This window comes from Lolium perenne, chromosome 4 (genome assembly GCF_019359855.2).
Source record: "Lolium perenne isolate Kyuss_39 chromosome 4, Kyuss_2.0, whole genome shotgun sequence".
In the NCBI taxonomy this organism is placed as follows: Eukaryota; Viridiplantae; Streptophyta; class Magnoliopsida; order Poales; family Poaceae; genus Lolium; species Lolium perenne.
In genome coordinates, this window is record NC_067247.2 from 39078914 (window position 1) to 39103096 (window position 24183).

The window sequence follows — 24183 nt, forward strand, 5'->3', positions numbered from 1 at the left end:
CAACTTTTTCGCCTCTTCCAAATACTTTTTTAGGCAGAAGGTAGCATATGCACATGGGAGCAAAATTAAATTTTCGCAAAGGGTCATGCATTTGTATTTCACTCTCTATCCAAGTATCATTTACTAAAATAATTTATTTTCTATATTCATAAATTTCCTAGCATAGCTGCACACAAGCTTTCAAGAAAAATGACAACACGCATTCATCATTTTTTCTTAAATTACGTGATGTACAATTTTCCATAAAGAAAACACCTGTGCTGCCAAAGGAAAAAAAGTAGTTTCATTTCTCGTGAAAGGGGTGAAAAATCATCTATTCTGTGTATAATAGGAAGGTGTCCTAGTTTTGTTCCATAAATTGTTTGTGGTCCTAGTTTTATTCCATAAACAGTTCGAATCATCAAATCCACGTATTTATTACCATCCGCACTAACATGTGGGACCCGTATGTCAGGCGTCAGTAAATGTGCTATGTGCCAGTTAAGAATATTAGGGGTCTCTCTCCAAAATCGGTAAGGCCACATGTCAGCTTCTGATTAACTGAGGACCAATACTTCATATACTGTAGCTGACAAGTTGTAGGATCCCGCAGTAGATTTTGAAAGATCTAGAACTAAACCATCACATGGTGAATAAGTTGTAGGACCAAAAGTGTAATTATCTTAAGATTCTTAAATCACTAAAGATGATAAAGTGGACAACGTACCTTGCTGCATGCTATGTTTTCTCATGTCTTTTTTTACATATATACATACATGTAAATCACAAAAGGTATTACAAGGTCGAATCTTTCACCCTAGTTTATTTTTTTGATTGTAATCAACTGCTTTGTTAAACGGGATAGTGTGGCTACATTCAGATTGAATAAGCTTAGTCAAGAAACCAGGTATTACATCAAACGAAGAAAATGTACCACGCTAAGAGCTTCTTTGGCACATCTATGTACTGCTTTATTTGCATCCCGATCTAAAAAGAGAAGCTCAACTTCCATGAAATTCGCACACATCATCTTCATCTCACCCAAAACATGAGCACCTTCACTTCTTGTTTGTCTTTCATCCTACCAAAGTTGGGCCAGCGAGCTAGAGTCCGTTTGTATGATAATTTTCGGTATACCCAGCCTGGCAGCAGCTTGTAGCCATCTCTACTTGCCAACAACTCACTAATAAAAGGATCATCGATATGAGGGTATTTACGCACCCCGCTTCCATGAATTCTCCCAGATCATTTCGTATGACATAACCTGACCCCTCTTCGCGCCTTTCACGGGTGTGGCTATTTCTCGATAGGCTGAGAACTAAGTTCGTTCTCAGTCAAATGATGTTATCAAATTTCAGTTACAATTCATGTTGCAACTAATAATTAGCATTTCACCCTTGTTCAAGACAACCTCTTCGGTTTAGCTTTTTCCACCATTGCACAGGCCTCCATATGTGGCCGTGACAAGGTGGCAGTCCTCCATAATGTTATTGTTACATCATTTTTGAACAAAAGAAAATTTAGGGGCTACCTAGGCTGTTGCTAGCTCGCTTGTTTACTCCATAGCTGTACACATGCGCCAAGCAGCACTGCAACAGGAGCAATGCGTGCATTGTCCATGGCAGAAGATCGAGAGCTGGCCGTGTCTTCTCGCGTTCAAAGTTCAAAACCTCACCCAACGTAACCAAAACGGCAAAACCCGTCGACTGGCCAACCTGCGAGTCCAGACGCGATTTCAGTCCATGTCCCAGCACCGCACGCCTCCCTAGCTAGCGCCTCCACACGGCATTCGCCATTAACGCCTCCGTAACGCCCAGCCAGCAACCTGCCGCCGGCCGGTGATCGTCGAGCCGTGCGCTTTAAAGATCCACTACTCGTAGCATCTCCTCGTTGAAAGTTCAAAGATTCGATTCGCGAAAAAAAAAAAAACTTCAAAGATTCAGATAGGCCTTGGTCGCAAACCACTGCTTCTTGCATTCTTCCACCGTCCTTGCTTCGGGATGCAGGCCCCGGTCCACGCCTCACTGCCGGAGGGTGCGACGGCGTTGGAGATCCCCTCGAGCCGCCCAGCCTACGTCAAGTCGTTCAAGCGCTCTGGGATCTTCGCCGCCGCGACGGCTGCCCGCCTCGTCACCCCGCCGTCGGAGAGGCGCGTCCCCACCCCGGAGTCCGCCACCGTGTACGCCAGGTCGTCATCCCCCGACCCTGACCTGGAGCACGACGCGCAGCGCACGGCGTACGCGTACATCACCCCGGACACGTCCCCGTGCCGCGCCGAGCCGGGGCCGTTCGTCCGCCTCGTCTTCCGCACCCTGGCGCTCGACCTGCCGCAGACCTTCGAGCTCCTCCGTCCCCGCTTCGGCGCCGACGCCGCGGTGCGCTTCCGCACGCACGACGAGCGGGAGGCGGCCATGCGCAGGCAGCCGTTCCAGCTCGACGCCGCCACCGTGGAGCTCGTGCCCTTCCGGCTGATCCCCCTTGACGCCGGGAACGACTACATGGTCCACGTCGCCCTGCGCGACTACCCCGTCGAGCAGCGCACGGTGGCGGAGATCGAAGACAACTGCTGCCGCTTCGGGTTCGTGCGAGAGGTCAACCCGGCCTGCTTCACGGCCCCCGACCGCTCCACGGTCTGTGTTGTCCTTCAGCTCCAGCACCCTCGAGAGATCCCTCGCGAGCTCCACATCGTCTACTACAACGGCTTCACCAGCGTCGTCCCCGTGGAGATCGTGAGCGTCTGGGACTGCTCCAAGTCCTTCGACGCCAGAGGACGGTACCTGCCTCTTCTCCAGCCACCAAGACGCAGCGGCTTCATGGCCGGACGGATACTCGGTTGGTTGGGCGGCTCAAGCTCCTAGCTAGAGATCTGTGGCTGCTGGCATTTGCATCAATCTTGTAGTACTATGTAGCTCTGACCTCGAGGTTCTTAGTTTCTTACTAGAGTACTAGTAAGTGAGCACGTGCGTATTAAAATAAATAAATTACAATGACAAATATTTATAAACAACAAAATTGTTCATTAATACAATTTTACCCCCCCTTTTCTGATGATTAAATTATGATTTGCAATGAGAGATTATAGCAATTGTAACTCCTACATCTTTTGAAAAGAAAATGCAGGGTTTTACAAAATTCTAACCATACTAATTATATACTATCTGAGCTAACTTTAAGCATGCTTAATATTCTATGAGATATGACTTGAAGATTCAAATTATTTTTGGATGTGCACACCACACAGAATGTCAAAACTGTTCTCAAGGAGATACAAGCGATAAAATGTTCACAGTAGTAGTTTTTTAACAATAAAAGAGAGGCGGCTCCATTTTGTTATTTTGAGCTTTACAAAATTTATTTCAAGATAGAATTATTTATTTGTATATACTCTTTAAAAACATAAAAAAAAAGATCAATAATGCCAAAAAAAACTTTGGCTTGAATCAGTATAACTTCTACACATCATTTATATGCACTTCTTCAGAGTGACAAATTCCAATATGAACAACAATTGCAAAATCTGTAGTGCCATGCAAATAAAAACTATGCCATAATTGTTTGGGTGAATCAGTAGCATGACCATTTTTAAAATATATCTATAGGAAACTTAAGGCTGCCGGAGGGAGACAAAATATGCCAGGAGAGTAGGCTTAGGAAGGTGGTGGTGTAAACTTAACCGGTGAAGAGCCGCGAAGTCATATTCACCATCTTTCTCATGATCTCTTCTAGTCCCCTGATGCCGAGAAGCTAGCTCGCATCTATGTGCATGCCTTCGAGCGTCTTGGCATCGCATCTCGACGGCAACGTCTTGAGGTCACCGGTGACTGGTGGTGGAGGCGCCTAGGGACCCGATTGCTTTTTTAGTTTTTGTCTCAGGGTGTTTTATGCAAATTTGGAGGGTCTTTCTTCAAATTCTGGTTTATCGGTGCAAAAGATGCCAGAGGACCTCCTTGTAAATCTGTACCCGCCACGTGTGATGCAATGAATTCTCCTGGGCCTTCTAGGCCCTTTCCTTGTTAAAAAAAAGTTACATTCCCTCATCGATAATAGAGGTGAACAGCTGCGACAAGGTCACAGAGTTACCATACCCGGCGGCCTGCTGGAAGCAGTGGCGGAGGCAGAAAAAAATTTAAGGTGTGGCGGAAACCAAACAATTAATCATTGGGAGCAATGTAGCAGACCTTGTAGTACTGAAGATTATTTCAGTCAACAACGAGATAAGTTTCAGAATTTGAAGCAAAAATTTAGTTCTCAAATACCTTGTATTATGTATTGGGTGTTCTTCTTCGACGCCATATCGGCTCAGTCGGCGGAGCGGTCTTGCCGTTCCCGAATCGAGGACTCGTCTCGTCGGCCGGCGGCCACGGTTTTGGTTCCTGCTGGCTGCTGCGCGCTTGCGCCCTGCCGCACTGCCGGCTCTCCTCGACACGATCGTGAGTGCCGATCGGTTTCTGAGTCGGCGGCAGGAAGGTGTTTCGTGTGACGATCGGTTTCTGATTCTAGATGCCAATGAGCACAGGCAGTCACGCACAGCCCAAAATCCCTACCCATATATTTTACCTAAATGGCCCAACTGCTCACCAGGCCCAATACGGCTAATTACTTACCGGTTCAATTCCCTTCCCTGGCTCTCAAACAACAGCTCTTGTCGATGTTAAGTAGTCAACAGAAGACAAATCTGAATGATATCTCATATCTGCACATATATACCTAGTATTGGTGCAAAAATTGAGGTATGGCGGCCACCAAACCTTGCCATATAGCTAGCTCCGCCTCTGGCTGGAAGAATGATGTATCGACGAACCGACCTGGCTGCTTCTGGCCTTCACCTGCCACTCTGTGCGGCTTGATGACCTCCTCCGTAACCATGTTGGCATCTCCCATGAGCACTGAGATCACACTCGACATCGAGCTCTGGAGGGCCGTCTGTGTAAGGATCCCTAGGTGCAGATTAGTGTGAGGCGGATCACCTGGAGCACCTCCTCACTATTGAATTTGGATAGCTCAGGATCCATCAAATCCAGGGGTTGCCATTCTCGTACTTGACCTACAGGCCACAGGCTACACCTGATAAAGCATTGCAAGTTTCAGAGATTACATTAGTGTCTGTACTGCCACTTTGCAGGTTGTAAACTTGTAATACTACCAAAAGATAATAAATGGAGGGCTCTGGAGAAAAAAGGTTGAAAAAATATTAAAATCTTCCACCATCAAACAATCTGCAAGCAAGACTTAACATGGGACATCAGTTTTCTTGAGTTCGGAAAATATTACATCCGGAAAGGAATGGTTAGACCCATAGTCTAAAATTTCACATACAAACTCCCTTATCTGCTACGAAAAAAATAAAATAGATTACCGAAAGGAATGGTCAGACCTAATCTAAAATTTCACATAAATCAAATAACCAAACCTTGTATATACGTTTATAACTTATCCTCTTATTATTGTTTTCCAACAGACAAACTTACGATCATTGGAGAAATACCTACGTACAAAACAAAATAGAAAAATGATATATTTGTCTTTCAACCAGCCGGTTGTTTGTGGGTTAAGTTAGACAAAACGAAACCTACTCGTAAATTTTGCAAGCAATCTATTTCTAACCTCAGACCATGTAAAAATTCTGTGGTACAACTTATAACATTGAAGATTTATTTATTGAACGCCGGCCCGTCCAATCAAAAGGGGCCTGAAAATGTCAAAAAAGAGAACATATGCACGCTTTGTGTATAAGAAACAATCTGATGGTACCTTCACATCGGTCTAATAATTACTTATATATGTTGTTCCACAATGGTCATTCTTGATTTACACAATGACCTATATTAGAACCTCAAAGTCGTACTATTATTTACACATTGTGCAATCTGAGCCAATACATATTAACATAGTATAGTTGGACAATGTTAACGCTGTAAACTGATTTTATACATGATCTCGAATGCACAATTTGGCATTGGTAGGCACAATAAAAAGAAAAAATACAAATTCAATACATGGCAAACTGAACCAAATTTGTATTGCTAAGAGCAATCTAGAGCAAACTAAAATGCTATACATAAATATTTTGAAATAGAGATAAACCAAAAGCTCGTATATAGTTAGGAGCAAAGACCAAGGCATAAATGAGTTAACATGACGTATTTTAAGGCTGACATCAAACAATTCCATTAGAATTCATTATTGAAGTGAAATAAATTTCGTGTAAATATCAAGGGAAAAAATAGCGCGGTATAACAAAATAGCGTCGGCCGAAAAATACGCTATTAGCGTGCTATAGCGCGCTATAGCACGCTATAGCGCCAAAATGATGTAGCGTGGCATGTCCAGAAACGCTATAGCGTGCTATTAGCGCCGAAATAGCGCGCTATTTTTTTCCATGGTAAATATATGTAAGTGCAATACAAACTATTGAGCAAAACATCTCCATATGAATGAGTATTGGCAGGCCCAAAATAGAAGTGGGGCATAGTACATTTGTTTGTGATTAACCTCTGCCTTATACAATAATCATGCCATCACACAAGTAACAACTCAATGAGAACGCATACATTTCAGAGCTGAAGTGAAAGAAGTATCGTCTAATGAGTGAACCTGATTTATTTTCAGGATAACATTAGATCACAAAAAGGCAAATAAAATCTGCAAAGGCTGTTGCATAATGAAATTTCAGATGAAAGAAAGTTCCCTTGCAGTTGCGTAGTGCAATTTTCAGATGGAAGATGACTCAGTCGCTCACCGATCTGGAAAACAGAGGAACGTCCGCGTGAGGGAGTAGAGGAGAGGGCCAGCACAATCGTGGAGATCCAGCGCCCAAATCTGGAGTGTTGGAAGATCGCCGACTCGTCCGGCCGTCGGCGGTCGATCGGGCCACCATGAAGGGCACCGCTCGCGTGGTGGGAGTGCAGATTTTCAGCGGGGAGGCGGGAGACTGGGAGGGCTGCGGTAGCGGGAGGTCGTTGGCGGCGTGAGCGTGCGAGGGCTGCGGTGGTAGAGGGGCGACGGTTCGTTCGCTAATCGTCCGCCCATCAAACACGGAGGGAGCTAGATATCTGCAAAAAAAAAAAAAAAAAAAAAAAAAACACGGAGGGAGTGTGAGGCGTCGGATAGATTGGTTAAACGTTCAAGATTGCTTGGATCCGCAGCTCTCACACTTTTTAATAGTAGTGGTGATGATATACTCGCCGGAAACTCCTTTTAGCGACGCATGTTTAGACTATGTAATATGTATACAGTACCTAAATTGTAACCCCACATCCTTTGTTGTTTTTTTTTTTTTTTTTGAACACGACATCCTTTGTTGTGAAATGAAGGCGTGTTAGTGTAACATTTCTGATTACAGACTGATGACCGGTGACTACATGTTTCAGACAATGATTGTCGCATTGCCTTGTGTTCCTTGCCACCCTTAAGTTGGATTGCACTAAATTTATAGGATTTTATACGATTCCAATTCTTAGGTTTATATGCTACACATTCGCAAAAAGAAGAGGTTTATATCCTACTTTCTTTGTCCATAAAAAATGTCTTGGATTTGTCAAAATTCGAATATCTCTATGCGCTAAATACTTTCTATGTTCCTCCAATTTTGGAAAAATCTAAGACATCTTTTACAGATGGAGGGAGTACAAACTTTCCAAGGTTTGTTTCCCTATGACTCAGTTTTCTTAAAAGTAGGCTCTTTGTTTCGTAGCCATAAAGTGTGGTAAAAGTTGATAAAAAAAAGTCCTTTCATGATAGATGGGCCATATGGATAAAGTGTCGCAAGAACCAAACACATACCAAATTGCCAAATGTTGGCTTCACAAAGTGTGGCTAGGAACCAAACATCCCCAAAGTTGAACATCCACTTCAACCTTTTCTTGTAAGTGGTTTATGGGGCTAAACTAATTTTCTTTTGTTTTTTCCATGTGTCGTCGAAAAAATTATGGTGTGATGTGTTTTGCAATGCTATACCTGCCCATGAACATAAGTTTTCATCCAAGATACATAATCAAACAAAAAATAGCCAAGAATTAGCCTTTTCTAAATATAAATTATGTTTGATTTTGTTGTGTCTAGCTAAATCACGGACCTTAGCTGTGCAATTTCTCCGAGTTGCTGAGATTTCAGGTTGATAAAAAGAAAACAAGATTTGCGGTCTACTTCGATTTATTAGGTAGTCCTTTTGGGGAACATAAATTTTCTTTCTACTTACACCAATGTGAAACATTAATTTTTTTACAAATTTACGTCGATAATAGCACATAGATCACACACAAACCACCCGAAGACACAAAAGAGGTTTCTCTTGGTATATATGGAGAAAAGCTCCCAGAAAAGGAAAAAATAACATTAAAGGCCCTTAGACATGGGTGGAGCGTCTTGGAGACCATACAAGTCCCTGACCCAGTCTAAATGCAAAAGACTAAATCTCGGCTAAGTAGTGAACCTATCTATAAATAGAACGGTTTACTTTTTCGTAAAAAAATGTTTATGATTTTGCTTCATCTAGACCCGGGCTAGAGAAGTTACATTGGGTTGTGGCACAACCTTACAAGCATACTGGCTAGTGATTAGTTTTGTGTCATGATCCACCACTGTACTTGTGATCTTTGCACGCACCGTTGGCATAAGCTGTTCCCATCCTACTACATTGTTACCCAAACGAACGCCCATGGAGTATGCACCATCGTTGAACAATCTACAAATCATCCACTAAGACCACTATCTTCCCTAAACACCAATGTTGCCGCCATGGAATTTGGTGGCCACCATCTAAGGACAGTTGGTTTCCCTATCACTCCCTTTACTGCTAAAGGCCGTCGCCTTGTTCCTGGCATCGGTGCTCGAGGGATCCGGCGCCCTCCTCTCCTGCCAGTGAGATCTCACCTCCCCCATGCACGAACTAATTGTGCAGGACAATGCCCATCCATCTTGCGTGGATTTTGTTAGGCAAACAGCTAAGTAAATTGCTCGAATTTTGCTCTCCGCCTGGAGCCTTGCATTAACTTGGCTGGCTCACCTCCACACACCCAACTGCTTTCTAGCCTACTGCACTGCTCCGTATCGGCTGGCAAAAAGAAAATAAAAATAAAAAAGAAATCAAAAAAGGACCTACGATTTAGGAAAAATAAAATCATAAGGGGATATTTGTAAAAAAAAATAGTCAGGCACGCCATCGACTTAACACCCTCCTAGACAGAATGACCAATGTGTCACAAACAGGGGCGGAGCCAGCTATATGGTGAGGTTTGGTGGCCGCCATACCTAAATTTTAGCGCTAATTGTAGATATATGTATGCAGATATGGTTCAGCTTTGCGTTCTGCTGCCATCCATAGGTATCGCTGCTGTTTGAGAGGTCAGAATTCAGAAACAACGAACCGATATGGTTCAGCTTTCATCCATGCATCTCCACATGATCTCTGTCCGTGTTGGGTCTGGTGACTGTTGGGCCTAATTCCCTGATCGGTGATGTATGTACCCTCGTTGATATCAAAACTCAGAAATTGCACACGATCCTGCGGCCGCCAAATCGGAAATCTATCGCGATCGACTGCGGAGCCGGAGGCGCGCGGCACCACGCAGGGGCGGAGCTCCCCTTTGGACAAGGTATGGCAGCTGCCCTACCTTGATTTTTTGCAAAAAAATCACATATATATATATATATATACACCTATAGATATACAATCAGTTTTGTACAAGTTATGTCCGTTTCTGAAAAAAAATCAAAAGGAAAAATAGAAAATGGGCTGAATGGACTGCCTATGCTGCTACGTAGCTAGCTGGGCAGCCTATGCGTATACCGAATGGGCTTTTCCTGGCCAGGTCCCAGGTCGATCGGCCGGATGGGCGGGCAGGAATCGTATACGGTATACGTAACGGGTCGATCGCGTTCCCAGGAAAACCACCAGCGCCTGCCTGCCTGTTCGTCTTCGATGCGATCGCGGGAGTAGGCGACGCTGCACCGCGACGGGATACGACCCTCCGGGCTCGTCCTCTTTCACTGCGCCGCCCGACGTCCTGCCCTGGCGGCTTCCTCCCAAGCGGATCCCTCCGAATTTTCCTAGCCCTATCATGTAGGCTGCAGATCGATCAACCGACGCCGGTCTAGGTTATCTACCAGATTTTGCAGTTCGAAATTCGAACAGTTTGTCGCTCTGATTTTGTGGTTGAGGTTTTAGAAGAACCAAGATAGATAAGAAAGGGAAAACGCTGCAGCTAAAGGGGAGGTACAATTGTAGATTTTTTGTCAATTGGATAAAGTTTAAATTTGTAAATTGTGAGCTCGGTAACATGGATGAACTACTAATGTATTTTATGTTTTAAATAAAAGATTTGAAGAGATATTTTATGCTCATTGCTAGCAGCAGCCAATCTAAATCAAACACCCCCTAGGAAACTGCAAATGTTATGCCAAATCAAGCTTCATTATCGGTACGGTTCTACTTATATTTAAACATGTTGTTATTACCATAGTACTAGTGACTATGCTACCATCATTTAAACTATTAATGTGTCGAAAACAGTTTATTCTTTTGCATCATTTTTTTTACATTTAAAATTTCGCCTGACCTCAATTTTTTTCGTCCTTCGCCACTGGCACCACGACACGGCGTAAGCGCCCAGCAGCAACCAGAACCGCGACCACCGGCGATGAGACACGAGGCCCCGCCACCGGCAAAGTCGCGAGGACGAGTAATGATATTGCGCCGAAGAAGAACACCAAGTACATAATACAGGGTATTTGATTCGGAACTAAATCTGCGCTTCGAATTCTGAAACTATTCTCATTAACATGCCTCTGTCCTTAATATGGGTATGGATTTTATCTTCACTCAGGTAACATGCCTCTGTCCCTTAATATGACAGTACCAGTTACTAATTCATGTTTTCTTCCATCGTTTATATATTTCCGTAGACCATTCGTTTATTCAACTAGTTAGAATTGTTTATCAGTTATTCATGTAATTTTCATTTAGTAGGGTACTTTTAGTGCAATTAATACTTTATTTTAAGATTTTGAAATTGGGGCCTGCTGAACACACAGTAATATTTGTAAGGTAGAATTTTGTATTTTCTCATTTATCAACTCTCCGCCACTGGTCACAAACATACAACTTAGTGACCGATAGTTTCCATTTTCTCTTGGTGACCAATCCTCTTATGTGTGGCAACTTGATGACCTCCCAAGCGTTTTACCCTTTTTATTTATATGAAGTTGATCAAATTTTTAAAAAAGTTTGAGTTAGGATAAAATCCGGAAATACACATTTTTTAGGGATAACATCTTTTTTGCGGGTTTTTGAGGGATAAAATCTAGAAATACACTTGTCTATGGAGCGGAGGGAGTAAGTACGATGGTGCCTTCTCGCGGAAGAAAAAGTACGATCTTGTCATGCAACATCATGTACCGAGTCCTTTGAATTGAACTCAACAAAGCATGCATGCGTGGTGTCAGTTGCCTAATCTCGCAACGTACCCCGCCTTAATCTCGCCTGCCATTTAACTCCAGCAGCCATAAGCGCTCCCTGATTCACGCCGTTGTTCACGCAGAGAAAAACTGCCGCAGATCCACCCTGCCATTCCGTCCGAGCTTCAACGAGATGGAGACGCTGCCGCCAGGCTCCTACCTCTTCATGCCGCTGGCCGCGACGCCGCTCAAGATCCCCGAAGTGAAAGACCGCCGGGCGTTCGTCAACCGCCCCTGCTACGACTGCCTTCCGCCCGCCACCGCGGTCTTCCTGTCGCCGGAGAGGCTCAAAGGCCGCCAACCCCTCGCAAAGGCGTACCTCAAGTCCTACCTCACCCCGGCCGAGTCCCTCGCGGCGGACTACCAGGGGCGGCGCTACGCGTACGCCTACATCACCCCGGCCGACTCCCCGCGCCGCGCCGAGCCGGGCGCCTTCATCCGCCTCGTCTTCCGCACCCTCGCGCTCGACCTGCCGCAGACGTTCGAGCTCCTCCCGCCCGGCCACGGCGCCGACGCCACGCTGCGCTTCCGCACGCCGGAGCACCGGGAGGCCGCCATGGCCCGGCAGCCGTTCCAGCTGGACGGCGCCACGGTTAAGCTCCTGCGCGAGGGCGAGACACCCAACGCCAGGCGCGCGGCGCTCGACCACATGGTCCACGCCGTGCTGCACGAGTACCCCGTCGAGCTCCTGTCCAGGGAGGAGATCGAGGACAACTGCAACCAGTTCGGCTACGTACGCGAGATCAGCCCCGTCGCCGTCGCCTTGTCCTCCCCCGACCTCGCCACCGTCCGCGTCGTCCTGCAGCTCGAGCACCCTCGAGAAATACCGCACGAGCTCCGGATCGACTACGGCGATCGATCCACCAGCGTCGTCCACGTCGAGATTGTCAGGGTTTGGCACCGCGAGCACTCCTACGACGCCCATGGACAGTACGTGCGACTCTTCCAGCCTCTCCAAACCGTGCAGGCTGCGGACGCTTGATACTACGTTTCAAGCTAGTATATCAACTTCTATTGTAATTTCGTGGTGAAGTTTTATTGGTCAATTAACTATTTTGATCTAATAAATGTTACATTCTACAGTATTGTAATTCTGCCAAACTGCCCCTAAGCAGGTTTGGGCATGATAATGCAAAGATAGTTACCATTCTTTATGTACACAAGGTGGAACCTGAATTTCTCAACTACATTGAAACCTAAAACTGAATTCTGGATTGTTTCAATGCAATTAAAGAAATTTGTAGCTAGAAAACTAACCAAAACTAGTATGCTATCTAAAGCACTCCATTGTCGTTCGTGCACAACCCTAATGAGCAAGCATAACTTTCATATTCATATAAGCTCCTTCTAAGCAGTTGCATCTTGGTCTACTGAGTCCACCAGTTCCTTCGAACACATCTCACCAAACATATCTAAAGTACGTCCATTTCTTCTCTCAATTTTATTTTGGCATAGATGTTCAGGGATTCCCTTTATCGAAAAAGATGTTCAGGGAAAAACTAGGAGTGCATAGTTTCAGTGTTCTTACAAAGCTGGTTTACCAGCGACTTGATTCTAAGAGCAAGGTATACTGGCTTAATTATATACACACTTTTAGACAATAGTATACAATGCTAGCCAACAAGGACTACCACTTCTTGTTCAAGGCTATTGATATCAGACTCTGAGCTCCTCATGCAAAATTCTCTTAAGTTACACTGAGTGTTTCTGAATCTCCTTGCAGAAAGTTGTTTCATTTCGTCTTTATATGCTAATTAAGAGGTCTGTGTTTATTTTGAGAAATCTGCATCACATTACTTGCATCCGTGCCAGTGCCTTGTGTTTGGAAAAAGCAGGTAAAATGCGCAGATTTTTGTTTTCATTAAATCCTCTTTGCTGCAGGTGGAGAAATTGCTTAGGTCTGGCTGTCCAAATAACCAAATCATATCGAAGTGAAAATTGCTACATCAGTTTCATGCAATAGTGAACTGTATTTTCTTAAGAGAGATTATTGATTGGTTCTGGCTTGTGGGGCTGCAGAGAACAACAATGGCATGCGCTTCTGCGGTTGTGCAAGAAGCCTGCCTCGCCTCTGGAGACACAGACTATTCGTGAGTTGATCTTGGCTAATGTCTAGTCGATGTCTTCTTTTGGTTAGGCGCAAGTGCTCTCCTTGTTGCAAGAGTTCTCTTGAGGCCGCGAGGACTGTCTTGGTTGGGTATGTAGTGTTTTCGATGGCCCTTGGCCTTAAGACACTTATATCTGGATCAGATGATGTCCCCTAAACTCTAGTTGGGTTGGGTGTGGGTGTGGTTTTCGCCGGTTTCTCTTAATTAACCGGTCCGGTTTCCCTTATTAACTGGACAATTTCCCTCTTCCTATAATGCATTGCGGGAGCTCCCCGCCCTCTTGACGAGGTTCCGTCAAAAAGAATCACCCTTGAGAAATACCACACGAGCTGCGAATCGACTATGCTATAACTGGTTTTGAAGAAAAAGTGCAAAACTAATCGTGACGGGCTAATCCGACTATCCTCGTCCAATTCTTTGTTTCGAGGAGTATTTTAGCCACATAATAAGCCGACGACCTCCTTTTGTTTAAGCCTCAACATCTCGCAGCTGCATATCCCAGTAGTCCCACACCATGGACGGACCTCGGAGGTCACCAGCGTTGCAAGTTCTCCATGGTGCCAACCCCTTCTTTATTGAGCGATGTGAGGTGCCGGAACCACTCCATGGTCAATGCGTGCTATCGGCATCGCCCCCATCCTGCGGCCCCTACGCGTTCATCGAAGGAAGAAAAAGACCAGCAGATGAAGAAGAGGAGTAGAGACTAGCAGGTGGGCCCTTTGTCCACCTCATTGTAGTGACCAGTTTTGCAGCCATGCCAGTACTAAAAATGGATCCTACCAGCAAGCTTGTCAAACTGCGGGAATGAGCGCGATTTGTGACACCGCAACCCAGACTTGGTAGTTATTTTGAAAAAATAGCAAAACAGGTACTAACCGATTAACCTAGTCCGAAATGTGGTAGTTTTTCGTAATTTACTCGTAATCATTAGTATACCTTCTCTTGAGATGTATTAATTATTATTATAACATTTTTAAAACTTCTATCGAATACAAATTCATTAGTATACCTTTTATCAAATAAGAAACTATTAGGAGTATAACTTTTGCATCACATAATCTTGTTTTGTTGAACAAAATCATGGTCAAAGTTATTAAGCCTAAAGAGGCGCCCATGCATGGAACAGTGAGTGGCTGGCTCTTGCTGAACGAAACTTCGGTGTACCAGTTCGCAGGAGATTTTTATTTCTGTAAGACCGTAGGTGTAACGACAAAAAAATGTAGAATGTCAGGTCTTAAGATAAACCTCTCTAAGAGCGAAGTGGTGGTGACGGGGGTCAACAGGGACGAACATCACAGGGTAGCGGAGAGCCTCAATTGCTCTCTGGGAACGCTACCCATGAAGTACTTGGGACTGCCAGTCGCGGATAAAACACTTTCAGTGGCTGACTGGCACTTCCTGACTGAAAAGGTGGGTCATCGGGTTGACCCTTGGCAGGGTCTCTTTCTAGCGTCTACGGGTAGACTAGAATTGACCAACTCATGCCTCTCGAGTCTACCAATGTTTGCGATGGGCTTGTATCTCCTACATGATTCGACGCATGGGGCTATGAACAAATCCAGGGCCCGATTCTTCTGGGAAGGGGTCGGCCCCAAGAGGAAGTATCATATGGTGGATTGGGACACGGTTTGTAAACCTAAGGCGTATGGGGGTCTGGGGATCCTCAACACAAAACGCATGAACATTGCCTTGATGGTCAAGTGGATTTGGAAACTGTACCAGGGGGTGAGGGTCTTTGGGCAGATCTTCTTAGGGCCAAGTACCTGGGCAACAACGACATCTTCTCCCCTAGGGTACCCACGCAGGGTTCACAGTTCTGGAGTTCCATTCAGAAGCTGAAGTGGTACTTCAAACTAGGGGCTAGGCACCAGGTCCACGACGGAAGCAGCACTTACTTCTGGCTGGACTGGTGGTCAGGGGCGGGGCCGCTCAGGGGGAGATTCCCACGCCTCTTTGATTCTGCGACAACCCGTATGTTACGGTAGCAGCGGTTAGAAGTGCCGACGGGTGGCATATTAGGTTCAGAAGGGCCTTTGGTTTGGCGGAGACGGTGGAATGGGAAAACCTGTGTCGGATTTTTGACATGCACCCGTTTAGCCAGGGGAGAGATAAGATCTCCTGGGGCCTGGAGGAGTCGGGGGAATTCTCGGTGAACTCCTTGTATTGCAGAATGTCCATGGGAGCGGCGGTGACCCACTTCAAGGATGTCTGGAAAACTAGGGTTCCACCCAAGATCAAGATCTTTCTTTGGCAACTGCTTCGGGGTAGACTGCCAGCAGGGGACCAGCTGGTCAAGCGACATGGCCCATCAGATGGGAGGTGTGCGCTATGTGGGGAACCAGAGGACTGTAACCACATCTTCTTCGGCTGCAATCTGGCCAGGTTCATGTGGGCCGGGGTTAGGGAACTCCTGGGCTGTGATTGGAACCCGGCGGGGGCCGGTCAATTCCTGGGTCTCGTCCAAGGACTATCGGGAGCGCTGCGTAGGCTAGTGTGGTTTACATTTGCGGCACAAAGCTGGGCGCTTTGGAATATTAGAAATAAACTTGCTATAGAAGGGAGGTTAATCAATAACCCGGCTGATGCTATTCTACATATGTCCCTCAACATGCAGAGATGGAGGGTTCTGGTCAGACCGAGGGATAGGCGGTTCCTGGATGAGGCAATGCTGGAGGTGCGAAGACTCCGGACGAGGGCGAGAGGCAACAGCTGAGCTCGTCGATCATGTGTGTGTGTGGTTTATCATGTGTGTTGGGCTTCTAGCCGGTGTGGGCACTTGTATGACTGTTAGGTCCTGATTAGGGTTGTGATGTTGGTGTGGGTGGGCTCAGAGCCCGTGATCAAACGCTGTTGTCGGATGCTTGCTTTATCTATAAAGTTGGGCCTTTAGGCCTTATGTTTAAAAAAAAATGTAGAAAGTTTTGAGAGGATTGGATCCCTGTGGCAGAACTTTCTACGGTAGATTACCGCCCAAATGTATCACCAAGATTTTCATGTAAGTATTTTTTACTGTAACTACCGAACCGAGGAATGGTAAAGGAAAGGAGAGTTGTATGCTTTGCGGTGATCCACTGCCGGTGCCGGGGATGGATCCGTGCGCCAACCCCTTTGGGATCCAGCGCACAAAATATAACACAATTTTCATCACACACCCACTCGAAAAAAATCCTCCCGAATTCCGATTCCAATCACTGCCGTTTGCCTCCCTCATCTCCACCAAGATGCTGACGGCCGGCACACCCCGCACCATGCCGGATGGGGCGACGGCGCTGGAGATCCCCTCCAACCGCCCGAACTTCGTCACCCGGACGTCCTACGGGGGCCCTCCGGCCGCCACGGCGGTCTTCCTGCCGCCGGAGAGACTCAACGGACGCGAAGCCTCCATCAAGGCGTACCTGGACTTGCCCCCCGATCCCGAGATGGAGTACCACGCGCGGCGCATCGCGTTCGCGTACATCACCCCGGCCCGCGCCGAGCCGGGCCCCTTCATCCGCCTCGTCTTCCGCACCCTCGCCCTCGACCTGCCGCAGACCTTCGAGCTCCTCCACCCCGACCACGGCGCCGACGCCACGCTGCGCTTCCGCACGCCCGAGCACCGCGAGGCGGCCATGGGCCGGCAGCCGTTCGTGCTCGACGGCGCCACGGTGAAGCTCATGCGGGAGGGCGAGACCCCCGACGTCTGGAAGGTCTCGCACGACTACCTCGTCCACGTCGCCCTCCACGACTACCCCGTCGAGAAGCGCACCAAGAAGAAGATCGAGGACAACTGCACCTCCTTGGGCTTTCTGCGCGAGATCGACCCGGCCTGCTTCGCGGCGCCGATCTCGCCACCGTCCATGTCGTCCTTCAGCTCCATAACCCTGGAGAGATCCCCCACGAACTCCGGATCGAGTACCGCGATGGCTCCATCAGCGTCGTCCCCGTCGAGATTGTCAGGGTTTGGCACCACTCACACTCCTACGACGCCAACGGACAGTATGTGCCCATCTTCCAGGCCCCGGTTGCGGCCGCTTGATGGATTTGATTCCATCAAGTTCGCTCTGTTGATTCTTGCTGCAATCTATCTATATATGTAGACCAGTTTCTTGATTAGAGCCATAGCCGGCTTAGTTCTCTAAAGTTACTACTGCTTAATTAGCTGCTAGTATGTCGGTTCGGATGATCTCCATGGTTATGTTAGGTCAGGTGATGCATGCTTAGCGGTTAGTACTGTACCACGTTTGGGCTAAATTAATCTGTGGTTGAAGCTTAACTGTAAGCATGCACGGTACTACTATGAAAGGAGGCGTGCTATATATGAAATTTGGGTTGGAGAGGAAATTAACATGTTTGGAACTTGCAAATGTTTGCTACAGCAACTCACACTCCTACAGTCCTACGACGCCAAGGGACAGTATGTGCCCATCTTCCAGGCCCCGGTTGCGGCCGCTTGATGGATTTGGTTCCATCAAGTTAGCTCTGTTGATTCTTGCTGCAATCTATCTGTGTAAGCCAGTTTCTTAATTAGAGCTAGAGCCGGATTAGTTCCTCAGTTAGTTCTCTAAAGCTACTGCTGCTTAATTAGCTGCTAGTATGTCGGTTCGGATGATGTCCATGGACCATGGTTATGTTAGGTCAGGTGATGCATGCTTAGTATTAGTACTGTAGCATGTTTGGGCTAAATTAATCTGTGGTGGAAGCTATAGCTACCTTAACTGGAAGCATGCACGGTTCTATTATGAAATGAGGCGTGCTATGAAACGTGGGTTGGAGAGACGAAATTAACATGTTTGGACTTGAAATTTTTTTTCGAGAAAACGCAAAGGACCTTTGCGCTTCATTTCATTGAAAAGATAGAATAGGTTTACATCCTCCTAAGAGGTGGGTTACAGGAAACAGTTTTTTTATCAGTGTACATCCCAGGTTGATGGCAGAACTACACGTAGTCCCCTAGCACCAGCCTTTGCCCATGAGCTAATCTCTTCCTTGATCATGGAAAGTAGGAGTGTGATTGATGGCCGGGCACCCTCAAAAACGCAGGAGTTTCGATGTTTCCAAACCATCCATGGGATGAGGAGGGTGGCAGAGGCAAGGCCTTTGCGCAGTGGCTTGGGAGTGTCCAATTTTGCGCGTCGCCACCAGTCCATGATGGATGGCTCGTGGTCAGGGGCAGCCGTAGTCATCCTAAGCCATGCAAGGGTCTCATGCCAAGCCTGCCGAGTGAAGGGGCATTCAAGCATCAAGTGTCGCATGGACTCGGGTGCCTGGTCGCATAGCAAGCACCTGGCATGGTGTGGGAGTCCGTGTCTGGCAAGGCGCTCAGCGGTCCAGCATCTGTCAAGGTTGGCGAGCCAATGGAAGAACTTCACCTTCGGCAGCGCCCATGTTCTCTAGATGAGCCTCCAGGAGTAACAAGCTGTTGATCCATGGAAGGTGGCTAGATAGCATGAGCGAGCGGTGTATGTGCCAGTGGTAGTCCACTTCAGCCTGTCCGCTGAGTCGGTGAGAGGGGTATCCTGGATCGAGAGCCATAGCTGAAGGTACTGGCCGATCTCATGCACCCCAAGCACGCCCTGGATGTCTCTTGCCCAGCTGTTCCCTTGGAGCCCATCATCCACAGTCCTAGCTTTGCGGCGTCTCTTGGGGATGCAGTTGTATAACAAGGGTGCGATCTCCTTGATGGCTTTACCGTTGACCCACCGGTCCTCCCAAAAGAGGGCTTTCTGCCCATTGCCAATGCACATGGTCATCGACGCGAAGAAGAGTGCTCGCTCCTCCTCAGAAAACTGTAAGTCCAGGCCGCTCCAGGCTCTGCCGTCGTCCGTGCGGGACAGCCATAGCCATCTGAGTCTGAGGGCAAGCCCTGCCTGCCCAATGTCTTGGACGCCGAGGCCGCCAAGGGATAGGGGCCGGCACACACGGCTCCAATTAACATGACAGTGGCCGCCGTTGGCGGCAGCGCGTCCGGCCCATAGGAAACCACGCTTGACCTTCTCGATCATCTTTAGCGATTTCTTCGGCGGTGCATAGACCAGCAGCTGATGTATAGGAATGGCGCAGAGCACAGACTTGACCATGGCCAGGCGCCCTGCCTTGTTCATGAGCCCAGCCTTCCAAGTTGGCAGGCGGCCGGCAATGCTGTCGACAATAGGCTGGAGCTGAGCAGCGGTCGGTCGCCTGATCGTGAGCGGGATGCCAAGGTAGGTGATAGGGAGGGCTGCCGCCGGGCAACCAAGGCGCTCAGCAGTCAGCGCGATATCCTCCGTGGTGCAGCGCAGCGGCGTGGCCGAGCTCTTGGCGAAGTTGACGTGGAGGCCGGATGAGCGACCAAACAAGTTGAGGATTTCCTTGACAGCCATGGTGTCTCCAACGGATGGGTGGCAAAAGAGCACTACGTCGTCGGCATACAGAGAGATGGACGGTATCAGCTTCCTTGGGTGTAGACTCTGCATGATTCCCAGCTCGGTTGCGCGCTTGAAGAGCCTACTCAGGACGTCGATGGCGAGGACGAACAGTTGGGGCGACAGGGGGTCTCCTTGGCGTAGCCCTCGCTGGTGCCATATAGGTGGTCCTGGCTCCCCGTTCAGGAGGATGCGTGTGCTCGCGGAAGATAGGAGGATGGATAGCCACTCAAGGAACCTGTCCCCGAACCCATACTGCTTCATGGCTTCAAAAAGGAAGGGCCATGAGAGGGAGTCAAAGGCCTTTGCCATGTCAAGCTTGAGCAGAATCCTTGGCGCACCCAGCTGATGCAGCAGCCTCGCGGATTGCCTCACAAGGACGAAGTTGTCGTGGAGGCTTCTTCCCGCGATGAACGCGTTCTGGTTGTTGCTGACGAGGCTGTCAAGGCTGGGAGCAAGCATAAGGGACAGAACTTTGGCGAAGATCTTGGCGACGAGGTGAATCAGGCTGATCGGGCGATAGTCGGCCACGTGGCTTGCGTCGGCACGCTTGGGCAACAGAGTGAGGAGGGCCTGGTTGAGCTTGCTGAAGCTGCGGCCACGCATGTCGAACAATTGCTGGAAAACGTCAACGAAGTCTTGCTTGACCGTGGGCCAGCGAGCCCGCAGAAACTCTGCAGTGAAGCCGTCTGGCCCCGGCGCCTTGCGTGCCGGCAGCCTCTTAATCGCACTCCAAATCTCTTCAGCGCCAAAAGGCTCGTCGATGTGGCTTAGGTCTTGGGGCTCGATCAGGTTCGAAAGGTCTAGCGTGTGCTCCCGGCGAACAGCCGTGCCAAGGAGTGCGTCAAAGTGCGCAAAAACTGCCCCCGCCATGTCCTCGTGTGAGGTGAGCAGCTGATCATCCGTGGTGATGCTGAAGATCCTGTTCTTCTGCCTCCTAAACGTGAATTGGCGGTGGTAAAAGGAGGTGTTGGCATCTCCTTCCATGAGATAGGCTAAGCGGGCGCGTTGCCGAGCAATTGTTCGGTCCAGGGAAGCGAGGCCAAGGTAGGCAACCTTGAGCTGTTTGCGGAACTGGTTCTCATGGGCAGTGAGCGGTTCTGTCCTCCTCGGCCTTGTCGAAGCGCAACATGAGCTCGTGCGAGATAGCCATCTTATCCCTGACGTTTCCAACGGAGCGGGCACTCCAGCTCGTGAGTTTGCGCGCGGTGGCCTGTAGCCGTAGTCGCAGCCGTTGGAAAGGGTCCACATCCCAAACAGAGTTCCACGCCTCAGCCACAACCTCCTGGAAGCCATCTAGGCGCAACCAGAAGTCCTCAAAGTGGAATCGCCTGTGGGCAGCAGGCATGGGGGAGCAGTCCAGCAACAAGGGACTATGGTCAGATACAACCGATGCAAGGCATCTGAGGTGGCATTCCCTCTGTAGCTCCTCCCAGTCGGCGGTGCAGAGCACACGGTCAAGGTGAACAAGCGTCGGAGGGGACTGCTCATTCGACCAAATGAGCACACGGGCGGTGCTAGAGCAACTCTATTAACATGTTGATGCATTTCTCTACGGTTATATGAACACACCTGCTATAAAAACATTTATTTTGTGATGGCAACCAAATGAGTATAGCTGCTACATACTCCTACATTGTGAAATTATAGTAAGCGTCTACCAATGAAAATTCTGCAAATAGTATCAGGTTTTCAAACAACAACAAAAAATAGCCTAGAGTTGTTTCGGTAAAGGATATTTTTATTGGGAGATTTGGGATGCAGTTAAAATATCTAAAATTCTAATAGCATGAGATCGTAGATGCTGAGCTGAATGGTAGCCGCTCATCGAGCACAACTCAGTTTCTTTTTGTACAACTGTTTCATGTGCATTAATTTATGAATGTATCACCTCAAACACTAGCTCAAATCAAAATGATGCAAACTTCACAAATACTGTTGAAATTTCTTTCGAATTCTTCAAAATAAGGTTAGTTTGAAATTTATAGTGCGATGTTTAATTGGTCATTTACATATTTTGAGCTAATAAAGTTACCTCTTATTGTCATTTTTTTTTTTGCCAAAATTCCTGAGAAATACCCCAAACCTAACTAAGTTTAGGCTTGATAATTTTAAAAAAATTCACTCTTTATGTACAAAAGGTTTTGAAATTTCTCAACTAAATTGAAACCTAAACTGAATTCTGGATTGTTTCAATGCAATTAAGGAAATTTGGAGCTAAAAACTGGATTGTTTCAACAAAACTGGCCCTAAGCAAGTTTAGGCTTGATAATAAATAAAAGTTTCACTCTTTACGTATAAAGGTACTATTGAAAATTTTGAACTAAATTGAAACCTAAACTGAGTTCTGGATTGTTTCAACACAATTAAGGAAATTTGCAGCTAAAAGGAGAAAACTGCTAAGCAAATAACGAAAATTAGCAGGCTATCTGAAGCATTTGATCTCTGTTCCTGCACAGCCTTGATGAGCTTCCATATTCATGTAAGCTCCTGCTCGACAACTGCATATTTTCTAGTGAATCCAGCAGTTCCTTCTAACACATCTCACATAATCGTTTTCTCCGAATTTTATTTTGGCAGTAGATGTGCAGTGACAGACTGACAGGCCAAGGGTGCATAGTTTCAGTGTTCTTAAAAAGGTTTTCTATCAATGGCTTGATTCTAAGATCAAGGTATGCTGGATTAGTTATATAAACACTCTAGTCTAGTTTCTAATCTATAATGCTTGCCAACAAGAACAACCACTTCTCGGTCAAGGCTGATGATTTCAGACTATGAGCTGCTGATGTAAAATCCTCTGAGATTTTATGAATCTCCTTACAGAAAGTTGTTTCAATTCGTTTTTAGTAAGAGTGCATGTTAATTATGTTATGCAAGAAACAATGATCGTGTCGCACGACTAGCATCCACGCCAGTGCCTTGTGTTCTCAAAGGCAGATACGATGGGTAGGTTTCTTTAGTTCATTAAATCCTCTTTGCTGCAGGTAGAGATATGGCTTATGTGTGGCTGTCCAAGGAACCAAATCGTTACGAAGTCAAAATTGCTATATCAGTTTCGGTAAGTCCTGCAAGCAAATGATTAACTGCATTGTTTTAGGGAGATTATTTGACTGATTGTGAGTAAATGATTAACTGCTAAAAGCTAAATTACGCGATGAAATGTGCTATATGGATGATTAACATGTGCTAGTGTTACTGCCTTGTCAGTGTGCATTCTTAGCTAAACACACTCCTATGGTTGCGTCATTTTTAGTTTTTCACTACTCGGTTCCAATGTCATACACAAAATGAAAGCTTCTGAACTTTTGTGCTAAAGAGGTATGTTCATTACACACAGTTTGGTTGTTTGGAGATTGTTGTGAAGACCTGTTCACTACACAGTCTGTTACTTCTGAATTGTGCATATCACGACCTGAATGCTATAAAGCTTCAGGATGGGTATTCTCAGAGTAGGCCGGAGGAACTCTTGACAAGGATAAAGTTGGCCGGCGTAAAATCATATTTTCCCTTCTTTAGTGGCAATTTTTTTTATCACTCGGACTGTTTTCTCATCCACTTAATCAAGAAGTCATTTAGTGTTCAGTTTCCAGGGTTGTTTGCTGAGAGATCACAGTTACTCAAGGTGGTATGGGTAAGGGTCTCATGAGCACTGAGATTTCTGGAAGGCTTTTGCTCGTTTTATTTTTTAGCTGCTTTATAAGCACAATTGAGAATTTGAGATGGCTCGTAACTTGTAAGACTTGGTTCAGTTTTCTCTTTCGCCATCCGGGTATCGCAAATGGAGTTCTTTAAACTTGGGAAGTAAATTATATCCCCAACTGTCCTTTAGATCTTTAAACTTGGGAAGTAAATTATATATCCATCTTACTTTCCGTTGTTTGTTGGAAGCAAAGTTACATAATGCATTGAAACATGTTCTGTTGTTATCCAGTTTATTGAACTAATATGGTTTTGGTCCTGCATGCCCATGTTTTGACTTCCCATAATCATCTCCCAGTATGCTATTTTTCTTGCAGTCTGGCTACCCCTTGGGAAGAACATGGCAGTGGTGGTGAAGGAGGCGTTGCGAAAGACTGAAGCCCTTCAGGGAAGTCTCACGGTAGCAGCGAGGGCCTCTTGACATCTCTTCTCATACAGTTTTTCTCGTACGGTTTTTTGGAGTGTGGCTTGTAATCGGAAACTGATGTCCTCAGTTTTTCTCTTCTCTGTTGGCGCTGTTCACGATATCGTTCCGTTTTGTATTCTGCAGTTGTCTCTCTTTT

The 24183-nt window shown here is 46.8% G+C and overlaps 1 long non-coding RNA gene across 1 annotated transcript; it reads right to left on the reverse strand.

Annotated features, from left to right (window-relative positions):
* Positions 1–4566: 4566 nt before the first annotated feature.
* LOC127348312 (uncharacterized) lies at positions 4567–7017 on the reverse strand. The gene is made up of 2 exons (XR_007879732.1): positions 6719–7017; positions 4567–5043 (listed from the first exon to the last, which is right to left on the reverse strand). It is a non-coding gene; the product is annotated as an uncharacterized lncRNA (long non-coding RNA).
* Between the last annotated feature and the right edge of the window lie 17166 nt (positions 7018–24183).